At 42.7% G+C, this 17,655-nt stretch overlaps 1 long non-coding RNA gene across 1 annotated transcript in view; it reads left to right on the forward strand.

Moving 5' to 3' along the window:
- Positions 1-340: 340 nt before the first annotated feature.
- The window catches only part of LOC109381449 (uncharacterized), a 28,504-nt gene continuing 11,189 nt past the window's right edge, over positions 341-17,655 (forward strand). Inside the window, exons 1-2 of the long non-coding RNA XR_002123750.1 lie at positions 341-411; positions 14,559-14,651. This is a non-coding gene — a long non-coding RNA (uncharacterized LOC109381449). The remainder of the gene's footprint in view (positions 412-14,558; positions 14,652-17,655) is intronic.

Genomic DNA, 17,655 nt, shown 5'->3' on the forward strand with positions numbered 1-17,655 from the left:
AAGGGGCCTGCTCGGGTCAGGGGTCAGGGGTGGGCCGGGGACAGATGGCCTCTGGGGCTGTGGGGGGCTTAGAGGGCGGGGAGAGGAAGGTCGGTCCACCGCTGAAGCCTGGAGCCAGAGGCTCTGGAGTGGCCCTGGAGCATCAGGGTCAGGACCTCCTTTCTGGGAGATGAGATGTGAGGGGACTGAGGACAGTCACATGGCCACACTGAAGAACGGATGCATAGGAGGTCTAGAACAGAATATTTGTCAGTCTGAGGCCACCGTTTTTTGTTTGTTTGTTTGTTTGTTTTTAAAGAATGAGAGTTGTAGACTGTGGGTGTGGCAGGAGAGAGGAAGAAGGAAGAGGGGAAGCCTTGGAGAGGAGCCCGTGACGGCTGAAAACAGACGGAACGCCCTGGAATTGCACAGGTGAACAAGAGCTGTCTTGGGAACTCGGACGGGGCATTGGGCCAAATCATAAAATACATGTATTTGTTCTTATACGATCATACCGTTCGTGAATGTGCTCTACTTTTCATCTTGAGATCAGGGTAGGAAACAGGAGTGTGTATTCTCTAGCAGAGGCTATTCCAGGAAGAGCGTGCTGTAGCGCACCTGTTGTAATGATTCTTGTTGCATGGCATCTACCCGCCTGCCTCACCCCTGGGCTTGCTGCATCGCTGCAGATGTAGTCAGTACAGGACAGTTATGCTTGGTAATTCATTGAGTGTTTCAGGGACCATAAATTGTCATTTTAAAGGGGCCAAAAGTTTGACGTGCCGAATGAAGCATCTGTCTTTCACGACATCTGGAGGTTTGGACAGCAGGCAAGGGAGAGCAGACATTTATAATTGGACAGGAAGGAAATAATCACAGCATTTCAGGACTTTTTTTTCAGCATGTTATTCTCTCCTCTTTTTCATTCAGCCACCCCTCACCCCCTGTCTTCATGTTCCTACTGGTAGGATCTCCCCTCTGCTGTTGACTGTAAAGCATTGAATAAGGGGGTGACCCATGGGCTCAGAGGATGGGGGGTCTTGTCCTCTTCCACTTCCTTCCGGGTATATGACTTCCAGCAGTGACCTAACTTTTTGAACTTCAGCTCTTCAGTTAGTAAAGCGAGAATAGTAGTAGCATGTGGTCTTTTATACCCCTTTCACTCATTGTTTTGAGGACTGAGATACTGTTTGCAAGATCACTTTCACAGCCCTCACATTCTACAGAGCAGAGCTGAGACGCTAAGCGTGTGGGAAAGGGGTGGCAGGAATAGCAAGGATGATCCAGGATCGATTGAGAGCTGGGGGCTGGGTCAAGAGGCATCTGGCATGAAGGTCATGTGAAGAAGTGAGTGAGGGCTTCAGATGGTTTTAAGTAGGGAAGTGCTTTTCAGATTTAGATTTTAAGTACATGACTTTCAAGTCCGTGGAACGTGCATTTCTGGAGGACAGGTTGAGAGGCAGAGAGGCCAGAGAAGAGATTGGTAACATAAAGATAATGATTGTGAGAACTAAGACAGTGGCAGGTAGTTGGGATGGACAGCAGAGGAAAAATAAACTCAAGAGGTAAAGTCAAGGGCACATGATGACTGACTGACAGGTAGGAGAGAAGGGGAAGGCAGGGGTCAGTGAAAGGAGATTTGGGGTTTCGGCATGGGTATTTGGGTACCATGAGGTCACATTTTCTGACAATAATAAAAACTAAGTTCAAATATCAAGGTCAAAAGATAACTGAAAAAAATCTCATCCATTTGGAAATTAAAAGCACTTGTAAATAATTCAGAAGTCAAAGAGGACATCATAATGAAACTCAAGTGTATTTGAAATAACAAGGAAACATCAGAACTTGTATTACAGCTAAATTTGGTAGAGGGACATTTCAAGCCTTAAATGCTTATACAAGAAAAGAAGAAAGGTGGGCTCGCCGAGTGGCACGTTGGTTAAGAGTTGGCTTGGGATGCCAGCTCTGAGCAGCAGAGCCCCAGTTCGGATCCGACATGAGGGCCAGTGACACTGACCTCTACAGCTAAGATGGTGAACAACAGCTCGACCTGGAGCTGGGCTGCTGGGAGTCGCCGGCAACCGCGTAGGCTGCAGCCCCTGCTGCAGTGGGCTGCCGTAAGCTACCGTGTGTGGCCCGCAGCCAGCATGAGCTACCAAGAGCCACCTTGAGCGGCTGTACAGTGGCCAGCAACTGATCTGCCTCACCCGGGAAGAGCGCAATGATAATACCAACATGGGCCAGTGAAGCGACGTCCTCCACAACTAGACTGAAGAACAAAAGGACAGCAACTTGTCTGTTCCCGCCCCCCAATTCCCCAATAAAATATTTTTTAAAAAAAGAAAAGAAAAGAAGAAAGGCTTAAAATTAATGGCCTAAGTAATTCTAAGTATATTATAAAAATGAAGACAAAATAACCTCCGCAAAAGAAAATAGTTAAAGGTAAGATAAAAATTATTTAACTAGAAGATGAAGGACAATAGAGAAGATAAAGTCAAAGTTTGTTGTTTGAAAAGATTAATAATATTGATAAACCTTTGGCAATATTGATCAAGAAAATTAAAAAGCTGAGAGAAGCAATATTAGAAAGAAAAAGGCCACATGACTACTGCAGAGATTAAAATATAATGAGATACCCAAATATATGGTGATGGAAGGAAAACTGACTCTGGGTGGTAAACACTCAATGTGCTATATAGATGATGTATTATAGAACGGTACACTTGAAACCTATGTAATTTTACTAACCATTGTCACCCCAATAAATTTTAAATATATATGAATAATGAGATACTATTATGAATAACTTTGTGTCCCATTTTTAAAAACTTTGGTAAAAAGGAACAAATTCCTAGAAAAATATAACTTATCGAAACTGACTCAAGAAAAATGGAAAACATAAAATGTCCTGTAACCATTAAGGAAAGGAATCAGTAGTTAAAAGCTTTCCCCAAAAGAAATATTTAAGTCTAGAGTCTTTATAAGTGAGTTCTTACAAACAATCAATGGACATATAGTTCTGGTCTCACACAAACTATTCCATAAAATAGGAAAGAAAGGAATTTCCTCCCACTCATTTAATGAAGCAAGTATAACATTGATATCAAAACTAGACAAAGACGGTAAGAAAAATGAAAACCTCAGGCGTGTTTCCAACATGAACTAATGAACAAAAAATTAGAAAGCTGAATCCAGCAATGCATGGAAGTGACAATTACATCATGACCAAAGCGGATTTATCCCAGGAATGTAAGAATAGTTTAACATTAGCAAATCTATTCATTGTCCTGCCGCATTCACTGATGAAAGCAGAAAACCCTGCGGTCATTTGAATAGATGCAGGAAAAAACAGATAAAAAAATTATACATTCATTCATGGTAAACTTTTAACAAAGGAGGAAGAGAAGGGAACTTAACTTCCTTAACCAGTTAGAGATTATCTGCAAAGATGTACTGCGAAGATCAAGAATTCCTGCCCTCATAGCATTTGCAATCAGGGAGAGACAGACACAGCTACAGCTCTGAATCCCACAGGCATTGTGAAGTCCTCTTCCCAGAGAAGAAACGAGGAGTCACATCCATTAAATGTCACCACACGGAAATTCTTTTTATACAATAAAATTGTTCAAACAGTCCCTTTCTGTGACCCAACAGTGCAATCTTCCTGCTCTCAGTGCACATTTTGTCTGTAATTATCAAATACTTTGCTGAACATCAAGCTGCACTATGCCATTTACCTAGTCTATGTGACATTTTGACTCAGATTTTTTTTTTTTAATTCTGGGGACATTTTGACATGCTTTTAAAGCTGTAATAGATTTTTTCTTTATTGTTGCATATCGTGTTTACAGATGACTCACCACACCCAGGGCCTTAACCATCCCTGTGCCTCAAGGACATTGGAGGCTCAGGAATGGGGTGAGAAATGGAGAGAAGGCGAAGAATGGGCTGAAAGGATATTAAAGAGTAAAGGGGAATAAGATAAGAAGGTCCACTATGACCTTTATTCAGTAATAAAAAAAAATACTTAGCAGTTGAATGTTGTTTTGCTTAAGGGTGAATTGATAAGTATAAATGTCAAACTCTCCACTCTGATTCCTGAGTTTCACTTCATTCTTGAGGGCAGTACCTTCAGAAAACTGAGTGTGGCTTCCTGATGGGGGAGGGGACTCTAGCTTACCTTACTTGATAAGAAAATGCTTAACGTTTTTTGAATGCCTTTTTAAAAATTTCATGTTTGTGTTTGGTCACTTTATTATTGTTTTTCAAAAGTACCCGTCCCAGTTTACTCAGGGAGGAAGGTCCTTCACCACAGATAGTTTCGAGAAACACTAAAATAGACTCCATTAAAATCAAGAAATGCTATTCACAAAAAAGGCACTAGAGAAAAATGAAAAGACAAACTGCACAATGGAAGAAAATGTTTGCAACACACACAACTGACAAAGACCTAGTATCTCAAACGTATAAAGAACTCATTCAAATCAATTAGAAAAATGGGCAAAAACTTGAAGAGGAACTTCATAGAAAAAGAAGTCCTAATGTCCAATAAACATATTAAAAGGCCTCCACCTCATTAGTCATCAGGGAAATGAAAATTAAAACCACAATGAAAACCACACATACAGTCACCAGATTGGCAGAAACTGAAAAAGCCCCACACGCCTAAATGTTGGTGGGGAGACTGCGCATTGCAGGACTTGCATTGCATATGAGAGTGGACATTGGTTAAGTGCCTTTGGGAAACCCATTAGCAGTATCTACTGCAGGCTGACCCAACAGTTCCTGGGAACCCACCAGTAATGCGTCACATAATAAACGACATACACAAGCGTATTCACAGAATCATTATTCCTAGTAGCCTCAAATGAAAACAGTCTGGATGTCCATCACCTGTAGAAAGCATAACTAAATTGTGGTGTTAGCCATGTGTGGAATGCTCGACAGCGGGTGTTCTCAAAGCATCAGCATCAGCGTTGCCTGGGAATGTGTCAGGTCCCACTGCAGACCTGGTGACCCAGGAACTCTGGAGGTGAGACCAGGGCTGTTGTAACAAGCCCCCCATACGATGCTAGAGCACGTTAAAGACAGAGGACCACCGTTCTACAGTGATAAAAATGAATGTGCTGTAGTTGTGGGCAGCGCCATGGATGAGCATCAGATGTGTCCTGTTGTCCTAGGGTCGTCCATGTTCCCCCTAAGGAATCAGCAGGGTATGTCAGTGGGTGACTCCTCTGTAAATTCAGGCATGTCTCCATGCCATGCTGGTTCTCATCCAGGTAGTCAGCCCCACCTGAGGCCAAAGTGTCACGGTGGAAAATCCAAATTAAACTGAAAACCTCTCCCTTTCTGACCATCCTCAGAGCCGAACCAAATCGAACCAAACCACAGTTCATGTTAGCAGATAACCCTTTTGAAGTGGTGACCCTTGTCTTTCATTTCTGGACCGTGGCCTCTAGAATTAAGCATCCATTGGAGAAAAATTATTTCAGATGAGTCTGATTCTTTGCTCTGTCATGCATCAAGGGGCTCACGGTTGAGAACCCCCACTTTTGTATTCACTTTCTGTCCTCAGTTCTCTGAGGTTCCTTATCCTGGATTCCGTCTTCTAGATCCCCGGATGACCTCTCCTGCAGCTTTATCAAGTCTGTTTCTCCTCTTTTCCCCCTTCCCATACGGAGCATATAGACACCTGAACTCACACACACCACTCCTTGGAAAGCGGGGAAAGGGGGAAAGTTCAGTGGACAAAGCCAGAATCCTTTAGCTGGCCTGGGGATCGGAGCACTTTTATTCTCATGCAGTACCCCTTCCACCCCCACTCCTGCAGCTGGCCGCCGTGTCCCGTGGTTCTCCTGCATGTCCACCTCATGTCCACTTGCTGCTTGTCCACTTACCCGGTCCCTATCTCACCGTCTCACCTACTTGGTTTCCTGAGACCCTTGCCAGGGCTGCCGCTCCTCTGTTGGAGCCTCTGTTCAGTGGACAGGACAGTCCCCAAGTTCATCTGCTCAGAGTACATGTCACTTCTGCCCCAAAGTCTTCAGTCATTTGCTTTGATTCTCAGAATCAAGCCCAAGTGTCTCAGAATGACATTCAGTTTCTCCTGGGACCTGGTCCCAATCTATCCCCCTTATCCTCCCATCAAACAATTTCCCAAATACCTTTCCCTCTCTGCTTCCCGCTGGAGCGCGCCCCTACCCTCCCTCCAGCCTTGCCCGTGCTGTGCTCCGTGGCCTGCTCTCACTGTCCACGCCGCTTCTCAAGCTCCGTTCAAAATAGCATCTCTTCCATGAAGCCCCCTGGTCCGTGTTTGCACTTTGCAGTTGATTTGTTCGCTAAGATGGGACAGCATGAGGTTGGGACAGCTTTCTGTGCTTCTGAATACCTGACAAATGATCAACTTAGAATTACGTTATCATTCGCTTGAATCTGTCTATGTAATTAATTTCCTCTGAGAAACCCTAAAATTTAGGATTTTACCATGATCCACGGACTATTACTATTATAAAAATATTGATACAATTATGTATTGTAATAGGAAAGTATCATTCCTGTTCGTTTTCAACATATCTTGAATTACAACAATTTGAGATATAATTTGACTTAAATAAAAAAAAGATTTGAATTTTTAAAGAGCGTTAACAAAAGCTAAAAATTATTTTTATCCATCATGGTATCAGAAACGCTTTAATTGAAGCAGATTAGCAGGTGTGTCCTACCTGCCCATTGCATGTTGATGTTGAGTATGTTTTTAGTATGTGATCTGGGGCTGTGGTACCAGACTCCAGAGAATAATCCAGAATTCATTACCATCGGCCTTTCCACAGCACAGTATTCGGAAGCTTTTCCTTGGGCTTGGGGCTGTCTTGGCTGTTTCAGAATTTTGGTGAGCAGATTGAGTGATAATTTTAGGCTTCTGAAATCCGTCTGTGTCCCCTCAGTCACATGATGTCATCAGCAGCTGGTGTTGCCTTGGCAACTTTACAGAATAAAAGTGCTGCTTTTGGTAAAACTTTGGGTCATGTGATCTGGCTCTGTCGCTGGGGAAGATGACACAAAATTATAACTTACTTCTCCACCAAAACAAACCCAGAACTCAGGGGAAAAACAAATCCAGAACTCAGAGTCCCATGTGAATTAATTACCCACCGTGCCATCACTGGCAAGCGAAGTTTGTTTGACTTTGTAATTTCGACATGTGATATTTTGAGATCCTCCCTCCTCCTTTCTGCCGTCCCCTCCACCCCCACTCCCCACCCCCAGTGACCAAGGAAGGTGCATCTTTTCTAAGGCGTTAGGGAGTCCAGGAGAAGAGAAGAGACAGAGGCAGATCAACAGAGAGCAGTGTGATTGCCACCCTTTTTAGTCCATTGCTCTTTCTGGTGTCAAATGCTCTGTTGAGTTCAATTATTGCCACCAATTTGCTGTGTGATCTAGGGAGCGTAGATCCATCTCCTTGTTAAGCCCTCCTCTGCATTCTCCTCCTCCCCACCCCATCTGTTGCAGGCGAGGAGCTCACTGCCAAGAAATCACGGTGTCATTCAGTCAGTAGGTAAATTGGCCCTCCAGGCAACACAAATAGCCAACAATGCTCATTTAGATGTCTGCTTTACATAGCTATTGAAAATGATAAAATTACTCTGTGTTTAGTTTTTTTGTGATTGTAAGTACCAGCTTTTAAAGAATATTTGAACAACAGAAATATGAAGAAACAGAATAAAAGTTACATAATTCTGTCATCCAGAGAGGCCATCGCTATTAACTTTGAATTTTTTTCTTCTAATTTTAAAGATGTTTCCACATAAACAAATTATAATACATATTTCAATATCAACACGCACATGTAATTGTTTCTCATTCACAAAAGAGCCATTCATTTCCTGAAGGCACCCATACATTTATGTCTCTCTATATTTCCTCATCTTATATAACAAATAATTTAAGGTGGCTTAACCTTACTTTTTAATGGCTCTTATTGTTTTATTTAACCACTTCCATATTGTTTGGCTTTTTTACTATTGTGCTATTATAAGTAATACGGCAAAAATCTTTTTAGAGTGTTGGAAGTAAGAATACAACATCAAAATTTGTATAAAAAGTCTTAAGGCTCTATACACACAGAAAATTTGCTTTCCTGGAAAAAAAATCTATCATGTACTTCTTCATCAGTAATAGATAACAATCAGTTTTAACCCATCCTTGTCACATTGCATGCACCATATCAGCTTTTTTAAAAAGCCATTTAAGGGCTGGCCAAGTGGCTCAGTTGGTTAAGAGCTCGCTCAAGGGTGTGAGCTCTGAGCAACAGTGGTTCTATTCCCAGCCCGAGCTGAGCTGCTGCTGAGCTGCCAACAGGTGGCAGGATGGGTCAGCTAAAGAAAATTTTTTAAAAAGTAAAAAGCCATTTAACACGAAGCACCTAGATCTTGGCTTCTACAATAATACCATGCTCCAAATAAAGGAAGCAGGGCCCTTGGACAAGGGACTGATTGTCGGTATGGGGTAGAAAATATACAGAATGAGACTGGGGCATCTCCCAGGGCCCCAAAGTAAGGAACTGAACAAAAAAAGTAGATGATGGGGCCGTCAGAGGATCGCAGGAGCCACCTGAAGAATGCCCAGAGGGCAAAGCTGGGACAGTTTCAGCAACTGTTTAAGATTATACTGTTTAGTTTATAACCCAAAGTATAAAACGAACACCCACAAGTCCATATGATATCAGTAATACTTGACTAAATGGTGTTTAGATTATAACCCAAAGTATAAAACGAACACCCACGAGTCCATATGATATCAGTAATGACGGACTAAATAAGGGGAGGAGGAGAGAGAAATCTCCCATGCAGAAGAGTTCCAGGTAGGTGAATTACGAGGAGACTCTGTCCACAAGTTAACTTCTCAGTCCTCACGTGTGGCTGCGTTCAGCGCCTGTCTTCCCCAGATTACGGAATCAGGGAAAAAGGAACTTAGGCTAGAGAAACCTGACAAACACGCCCTCAGCCAGGCGATCAAGGTGAACGTGAGAAGTTACGGGGATAGCACGGAATGACTTTGATTTTTAAAAATTTATTTTTATTAGTTTCAGATGTACAAAGCAACATACTAGTTTAAGCCCCTCGTGAAGTGATAACCCACTCTCCAAGCTACTACCCCTCTGACATCTTATATAGCTGTTACAATACCATCAACTCCCTTCCCTATGTTGTACTCCACACCCTGTGACTATATATACCTGGATATTTAGTTATAGTTGACATTCAGTATTATTCTGCTTCAGCTACAGGTGTATAACGCATTGGTCAGGCATCTACACAGCCTATGAGGTGATCCCCCCGTCTGGCAGCTTATGTGATCTTTACAACATTGTTGGTTATATTCCCCGCACTGTGTTAACTACCAATTTGTATTTCTTAGTGCCTTCACCTTTTTCACCCTGCCCCCAACCCCATTCCCTTTTATTACCCTAATAGATCTATCTGGCACCATACGTAGTTATTACAATATTATTGACTCTATTCCTTATGCTATACCCTACATCCCCATGACTACTGCGTAACAACCAATTTGTTCTTCTTAATCCCTTCCCCTTTCACCCATCCTTAACCCCCCTCCCATTTTAAAGAAATCCCTCTAAGATTCCTTGTGATACTGGTTTGGTGCTGATGAACTCCTTCAGCTCTTTCTTATCTGGGAAGCTCCTTATCTGCCCTTTGATTCTAAATGACAGCCTTGCTGGGTAGAGCAATCTTGGTTGTGTGTCGCTGCTTTTCATCACTTTGAATATTTCCTGCCACTCCCTTCTTGCCTGCTAAGTTTCAGTTGAGAAATCTGCTGACAGTAACTTTGATTTTTATCAAATTACATTTTGGTATGTATTTAAAAAATAAGAGATTGATTTTTGTTTGTAAGCTACTAGTACTATGAATTATATCAATAGATTTTCTAATATAGAAGCCATTCTTGATTTTTTGTTTTAATGATACCTTGATATTCATTTTTAAAATATGGCACTAAATCAAAATTTTCCCTTTTTTAAAATTAATTTTTAATTTCAAGGAAGCTTTATATGTAATTCTGGCCCATGTAATGTCTGCTGTTTGAAATTTATCAAACTTATTTTATTGGACACTTATATGATCATTTTTGTTTCATGAATTTTAGATGTAGTCTAAATATCAAATCATTTTGTTCCTTTATACTCGAATTTGAAAATTGTACAGTAAGTCCTCACTTAACATTGTCGATAGGTTCTTGGAAATTGTGAGTTTAAACAAAATGATGTTTAACGAAACCAATTTTACCCTAGGCTAATTGATGTTAACAAGAGGTAATTCCCTCAAGCATATTTTTGGTAACAAAAACATCACCAACTTCTAAATAAAGACCCAAAACACAATATTATTAAATCTTGAAATAAATGTGAGCTTAGGAAATGTGACCTTACATACACTTAGGAAAGATGAAGAAAAACAAGATAATGATTTTCCAATCTGCTTATTCCAGTTCAGGGTCACAGGGCCCCACTGGGCCCTCTCCTGGCAGATCAAGGCAGCAGGTGGGACCCCCGTTAGGGACATCCCTTCCGTCACAGGGCCACTCACACCCACTCCCACTCACTCAGATGGGAACGATGTAGGCACACCATTCACCTAACTGCACATCTTTGGGGTGTGGGAGGGAGCTGCAGACCCGGGAGAAAACCCTTGCAGACATGCTTCACACAGACAGTGGCCCTGCCGGGAATTGTTCTTTGTTTTTTGTTGTTTTTTTCCCCTCATCAACACTGATACGAAATGATGTGGAATGAAATGACATTATTTGAGACCTGCTGTATTCATATTTCTATACCCTCATAAGTTTTTACCTTCCTAATCTGTCATACCTGAGACTTGCTTTTCATTTTTTTCTGTTGATATTCATGTCTTTTTTTTACTTTATGCACGTCTATAGGTGAGTGGATGCAAGGCCTTGAAACCCAGAGATATCCATTTTGGTGACTTTTTCATTGTGCTCAATTGTGTTCTTTATCAGGATAAAATAACCATCTTTGTACTCTTTAATACTTTTTTATTATCTTGAACTTTATTTTGTCTAAATTGATATCTTGGCTTTATTTGTTTTGGCTTGATATACTTTCGCCTGCCCTTTCACTTTTAATCTTTTCCAGTGTATTTGAGGCATGCTTTTTATAAACAGCACGTTTAAATCCCCAATCGAGGGTCTTTCCCACTTAAAAAATGAGTTTGGCCTAATTTCAGGTATCATAATTTATAATAGCTGGCCTTACTTTCATGCTCTGTTTTTAAGCTTTCCTTTTTTTTGTTATTAAATGACTTCGTTGTTATCTTTTATATCATTTGAAAAAAGTATATATGTCTATAGAACTATAATTTTTATTTCTATGATTACATTTAATTTTTTAAAAAGCTTTTAACCTATATTTCAACAATCATCAGACCTAAGAATGAAGTAATATTATTTGATTTCAGAAACACAAATGTAAAAACTGTATCCTATTCCCACTTCTTAATCTTTGTTTCCATTACCTGAAATTTTAGATCTTGATTTATATTAAATTATTACTTTTTATATACTATTTCCTCTGCAAGGGTCGTTTTTATTATGTGCCTTTCTTTTTATGATAGTTAATCTCGTCTCAGTTTAAGTGGTTTCAGGGTTCACTGCGTTTCATTTATAACACAGCTATCCCATTTTCTTGGCTTTGAATGATACCCATTTCTTGGTCAGTTGGAAAATACCTTTGAGGTTGTATTTAAGGCGGTATCTTTTTTGAGACCATGAACATCTTAGGTGGTTTTCTGTTGCCTTGAAACCTGACCAATACCGTTCTTGGGTCACCCCATTTATCCTTAAAACTCCGTAGCTATTCTTCCATCGACTTGTGGCCTTTAAAGTGGCAGAGAAGACAGAAGCCAGTCTGACTTAGTTCCTTTTTTTTAGGTAGCCTTCTGTCTCTCTGCACATATAGTTCTATCATTGTCTTCATTCCTGCCATTAAAAACAAATTTTTTTTTTGAGGTAGTCATGTGCCACTTAATGACGGGGGATATATCCTGAGACGTGCGCCGTTAGGCGAGTTTGTGGTTGCGGGAACGTCCTCGCATGCGCTCGCACAAACCTAGATGGTACAGCCAAGCCTGCTGTTGTAACTGTACGAGCAATACCTCATACGACCGGCCGCGTGGCGGCCGGCTTGTTCACCCCAGCGTGGCCACAGGCACCTGAGTCAGTGCCCTGTGAGCGCTGACAGTGGCTTTTCCTTTTTTTTTGAAAGGCAGGTGCCTGACATAAGCGTTGATTGGGCCCTTCTGTGTTCAACAAGGCCTTTTTTTTTTTTTAATTAGTTTCAGGTGTACAAAACAATGTAATTGACATTTACACCCCTCACCAAGTGATAACCCGCCTCCCCCAATCTGGCTGTTTTTCATTTCACAAATTAGAGTCTGAGAAGCGTGCGTGCGTGCGTGGGCCCGTGGCTGTGTGGGCGCCTGCGCAGTTGGCCTGGGCACGCGCGTCTTTGCTCTGTGCTCTCTCGTGCTCTGCGTCGCTTCGCCTGCCTTGTTCGCTCCGGGCCTGTGAGTAAGAACTTTTTTCTTCAAAGTTTCTTCACGGTAACGGCCGAAGGGCATCTTGTAGTCATAATAACCACTGATAGTCCCTTTGGTTTGGAATGGGGAGGTGACTCACTGCCCCCGGGCGTTTCCATCCATGGGCTGAGGTGGCACAAAATGGCGGCGCGTTGCTGGGACCGGTCGGACTGGGCCGCCTCACCAGGCCTTAGGAGATTTTCAGCTCCATTATAATCCTGTGGGACCAATGTCATACGTGTGGTCCGCCGTTGACGCAAGTGTCGTTATGTGTTGCATGCTCTCTAAATTTGTTGAAAAACCTTCCTTGTCTAGCGTCGTAAAAAAAGGCATAGATAGATGTAAAATGTTCGTTACGTAGGTGAAGACTGAAAACGTCAATACAGTTAGAAAACACTGAAATAAAGACAGCTGTAGGGAGTATCTCCTGCACAGAGAGAGCCTCCTCAGAGACACGTTCAGGGCTTGGTTTTTAGCTGGTTGAATTAATGAGTGAATGCGGCCGTATAGGGATGACTTTCGACGCCCAACACAGGGTGCACCTGCGCAAATAAGAAGGCCTGTTTTCACGTGTGTAAATGCAGAGGCAAAAAAAAAAATTTCACGCCTCCGTGAAATTATGAAACCTATCTTTACAGCACCCTGGAATATTCCAGCAACAGAGAATTTGGAGGACTTCCATCTTAAAGTGTTTAGCCAGGAACACTGAACCTAGAGCAGGAAAAAGGACTTGAGCGAGATCTCCCAGCTGAGGCATATCAATCTGTTCTCCAAGCTGCAGGCTTTGCCTGAGCCCTCAAGAAAGTGTGGTTACTACTACCTGCATCTCTTTTCTCCTTCCCCCGGGATACAGTCCTGTGTTTATTTTCTGGATACGAGCCCTTTTACACAGGTTTTAGAAGTTGTGCTTTTGGAGTTAACCCTTATATAAGAGGACCGCGTTTCTCTGACCCTGTAACGTGGCTCCCCTCCAACCATATTCACCCACTCCCCAACAAAGGAGCACTGAATGCGCCATTCATGAGCATCGCTTCCCTCCCGCATTTAAAACACCAAATCGAAAAAACGCACCCAAAAGTCTCGGCTGAGAATGAGTTTATGGGTCTCCCCCACATGGGAAGCTCAGCATTACTGGGAGACGCACAGGTCCTTCCCTCACCGGTGGAAATTCGCATGTCTGTGTCTCCTCACTGGGGCATTTTGTCGTTTCAGTATTCATAACTCCATCTTTATTCATGTCAGCCCAGCTCTTGAGTGCCCTGCCATGGCTTTTATTAGCAGCGAAGTGGATGTGTTTGTTTACACTCGGACAGGAAATGAACCCAGGTTTCCTGGTGGTCTGGGTCTTACTCCAAGTCATCCACTATGCTTCCCATAATTAGACTCAGAACAGATCTGAAGTTTTTCTTCCCTTTCAGAGGTAATTTCTGGACAGTGCACAAATAGAATTCAGTGATAACAAAATGAAGATGAAGCTCAATTTATGGTGCTGATAGTTTATTAACTTTTTTTTTAAATGTGTTTTGATGATTGGCACATAGACGATATGGTGCAGCCATGAACTGCAGTGCACAAAATTACTTTCCTCAGCAGCATTTATGATAAAGAGAAATTAATAATTCTAATAATGAAATAACCCTGGCTTTTTTTATGTTCATTAAATGTCTAGAGAGCAGCAAATAAATGACCACTGTGAATTAAAGGAGCAGAACATTTAAATTGCTATTTTTAAATGCAGCAAAACACTAGTATCTGATCTAACAACAACGCCAAATGAAATTTAAAAGCCATATTTATTTCTTATATGAATTGTCTAATTTTAAACCTCCCTTTTGTATCCTAAGTGAAATCTTCTGTGTGAAGAATTCAAATACTATAATTGAAATAAACTGAAACTCATTAATAAGCACGTAAGGATTCTTAAAGGTGCAGACGGCATTGTATCTTCAACTTTTTTTCTTTTAATAGCATTTGAAGACACTAAGAAAGCAACGAGAACCTCAGGGTCACATGGCTGATGGGTGACGACGCTGTGACTGGAAGCACGTTGCCAGACGTCAGGTTAGTGCTCCTTGGACTGTTTCGGTTTTCTCCAGCTTTACTCAGTGCTATCATGAGCCCAGCAGCCGGCCTCTTCTTAGCTTTATAGGAATCACTTGACTTCTGGTGCTTAACACCCACGCAACATTCTGAAGGCATGGCTGGCTAAGTGTGCAAAAAAGAAAAAAGAACGTGTTTTAGATAAATTTGCAGAATGAAAATGGGCAAGTAGGTTGGGCTTGTGATTGTCCTCCTCCTTTCAGTCATCCATCCATCCATCATCCATCCATCTATCCAGCCACTCGTCCATCTGTCTGTCCATCCGTCCATCCATCATCCATCCATCTATCCAGCCACCCGTCCATCTGTCCGTCCATCCATCCATTGTCCATCCATCCATCCAGCCACCCGTCCATCCATCCATCCATCCATCCATCCATTATCCATCCATCCATCCATCCATCATCCATCCATCCATCCATCCATCCATCCATCCATCCATCCATCCATCATCCATCCATCATCCATCCATCCATCCATCCATCCATCATCTATTCACCCACCCATTGAACAGACATCAATGAATGCCAATTATTTGCCAGGCTTTGGACTGGTTAAAGCATGATGCAGTGGTGAACAAAATAGACATGGTTGGTCCCTTCAAGGAACTTACCTACCAGCAAGGGATACAAACATCAAACAAATGGTGAAACAAGTGCCTGAGTGAGATTAGTGCCGTGAAGGAAAGAACACACCATTTTGGGAGGCAGGGAGGAGGACCCTGAGAAGAGCTGTAGGCTATCAGTAGGAATTTGGTCTTGATCCTAAAAGCAATGGGAAGATATTAAAAGGCTTAAGTGATCAGACTCACATGTTGACTGTAGTGTGGGGAATGTGTTATAAATGAACAAGAGGGAAGTAGGAAAATGGATAGGATGTTACAGACATATCGGCAAGAAATGATGGGTGGTAGAAAAGGGAGTCGTGTTAGGGATAGAGAGCAGAGAGAATAAACATCTACTTAGAAGCAAAAATGGACCAAACTAGGGAATGAGTTGTGAGGAGGTTACCTGGGTGGGGATGTCCGTGGTTTCCTCCTGGTCTCTGGCTTGATACCTATGTGGACTGTGGATCCACCGCTTACTAACAGGGGAACAATCTAACTTCTTGGTTCCTTTATTTGTAAAGCGATGCTAGTAAAGTGCCAACCCTTAGAATTCTTGTGCAAAGTAAGACGCTTGTAGTAGTCACTTGTCATGTGTGTAGCACAGAGCTGGGGGCATGGTAAGCGACGAGTGTATGCCTGCTCTCCTTCTTACTACTTTTGATACTTACGGAGAGGAGGGATACTGGAAGAGAACCAGGTTTGAAGGGTAGACAACATGCTGAGTTTTGGGGACACTGGATGTGAGTTGTCTTTGAGATAGCCAAGGGGAGATTGGCAGTGTATAGCGAGAGAGGCTCTTCTGAGCTCCGAAAACTGCTTTGGCATCTGGGATGGTAATGAAGTCTTGTGCACGGATGAGACCACTCAGGGAAGGGATGTGGGACAATAAGGTGAGTGCCTAGGATTGAGTCCTTGAGGAAAAATAAAGTGGGTATGCAGAGGAATGGAAGCCTGCTGTTTACAGGGTAAGGGAGGCACAGCTGGAGGATTGGGACATCTATGGAAGGCAGTGGGACCTCACAGAAGCCAAGGCAGAGGGGTGACTGTCTCAGACGGGGACATGTCACTAGCTCCCAGGCTGCTGCAAAGCCTTGTTAGATGAGGGCTCAGTAATATCCATCGTGCCTGCTGGCATCAGCGTTGGAATGATGGGCTCGTGAACAACGCTATGGGTTTGAGAGAGAAGGGAAGATGAGCTGCTGTGACGGAGGGGAAGGACACCTCACTCAGTCCAGCCCGGAGTGGGAGAAGATCATGGTCCCAGGCTCAGTCCCCCAGTTATTTTTAAAGTAACGGTGTGGTCTTGTGTCTTATAAGTGACATTGTCTTACAGCTGAAGAATTCTGACGAGTAGTTGTCTTTTCCTGGCCTAGGAGTATGGGAGATTTTGAATAATAGTAACCAAGGAGAGAAAGCTGGTTCTGGGCCTGCGTGGTTTTTGTTGGAAACCCCACTCCTTCCTGACAGATGTGGGGACCCCTAGGAGATGCGTGCATGTCTTCTACTTGTGCATCTACCTTGCAGCCAATCCCTAATGTTGGTTGTAGGAGCCCCAGAGATGGAAAGGCACATTTTCCTTATGAGGGCACGGCACAAACCTTGTGCTCAAATAACATTTGCCTGGACATTGTGTTCTTACAACCGTGGAACACCAGGGTTGAGGTTTTGTTGAAGCCAGTGTTGTGTGTATTTAACCTAACTCTAACTGGGGCCCCACATGGCCCCATCTTTGTATAGTATCAGTGAAAAATGAAAAGTCCCTTGAAATAATAGAATTGAAAACACTGCCAGTTTTTCCTGAGCCTCTTGAAAAGTCTCCAAGGGGAAGACAGGAGGCGGGGGAGAAGGGCATTCTTAATGCATAGCAACACTTCTTAACAGTCTTCCCTTCCCATGTTCCCTGTCTCAGTATCCCCCACATGGACTGCAGCTGTTCCCATAAAACACTGCTCAGCCCCAAATTCTCCTGGACATCCTGTCTCTCTCCTTGCTCTCCTCCGTCTTATTCCCCCCGAAGGGCGAGTGCCCTGTTCACTGCCGATCTACTTCAGACTCACGGCCCCTCCAGCTGCCAGAAGCCCCTTACCTCATCTTCCATTTACACTGCTTTTCTCTCAATAACCCACACTTCTCATTTCACACCCTAAGTTCTGATGAATGAAAGCTTTATCTTTGGTTATCTCTGCAAAGATATAGAAAGTGAATTCCTGAGTATGGGGACCTTCAGCCTATTATTGCAAAGACCGGAGCTCCTGTGCGACCCACAGCAGCCTTGGGAATTGGTGTGGCAGCCTCTCGTTTGCAGGGAAGGGTGTTTGGGGTGAAGAAAGGGTGAAAGAACAGAGGTTTTGTTTATGC

Source organism: Hipposideros armiger, unplaced genomic scaffold, assembly GCF_001890085.2.
Source record: "Hipposideros armiger isolate ML-2016 unplaced genomic scaffold, ASM189008v1 scaffold_48, whole genome shotgun sequence".
NCBI classification, from domain to species: domain Eukaryota; kingdom Metazoa; phylum Chordata; class Mammalia; order Chiroptera; family Hipposideridae; genus Hipposideros; species Hipposideros armiger.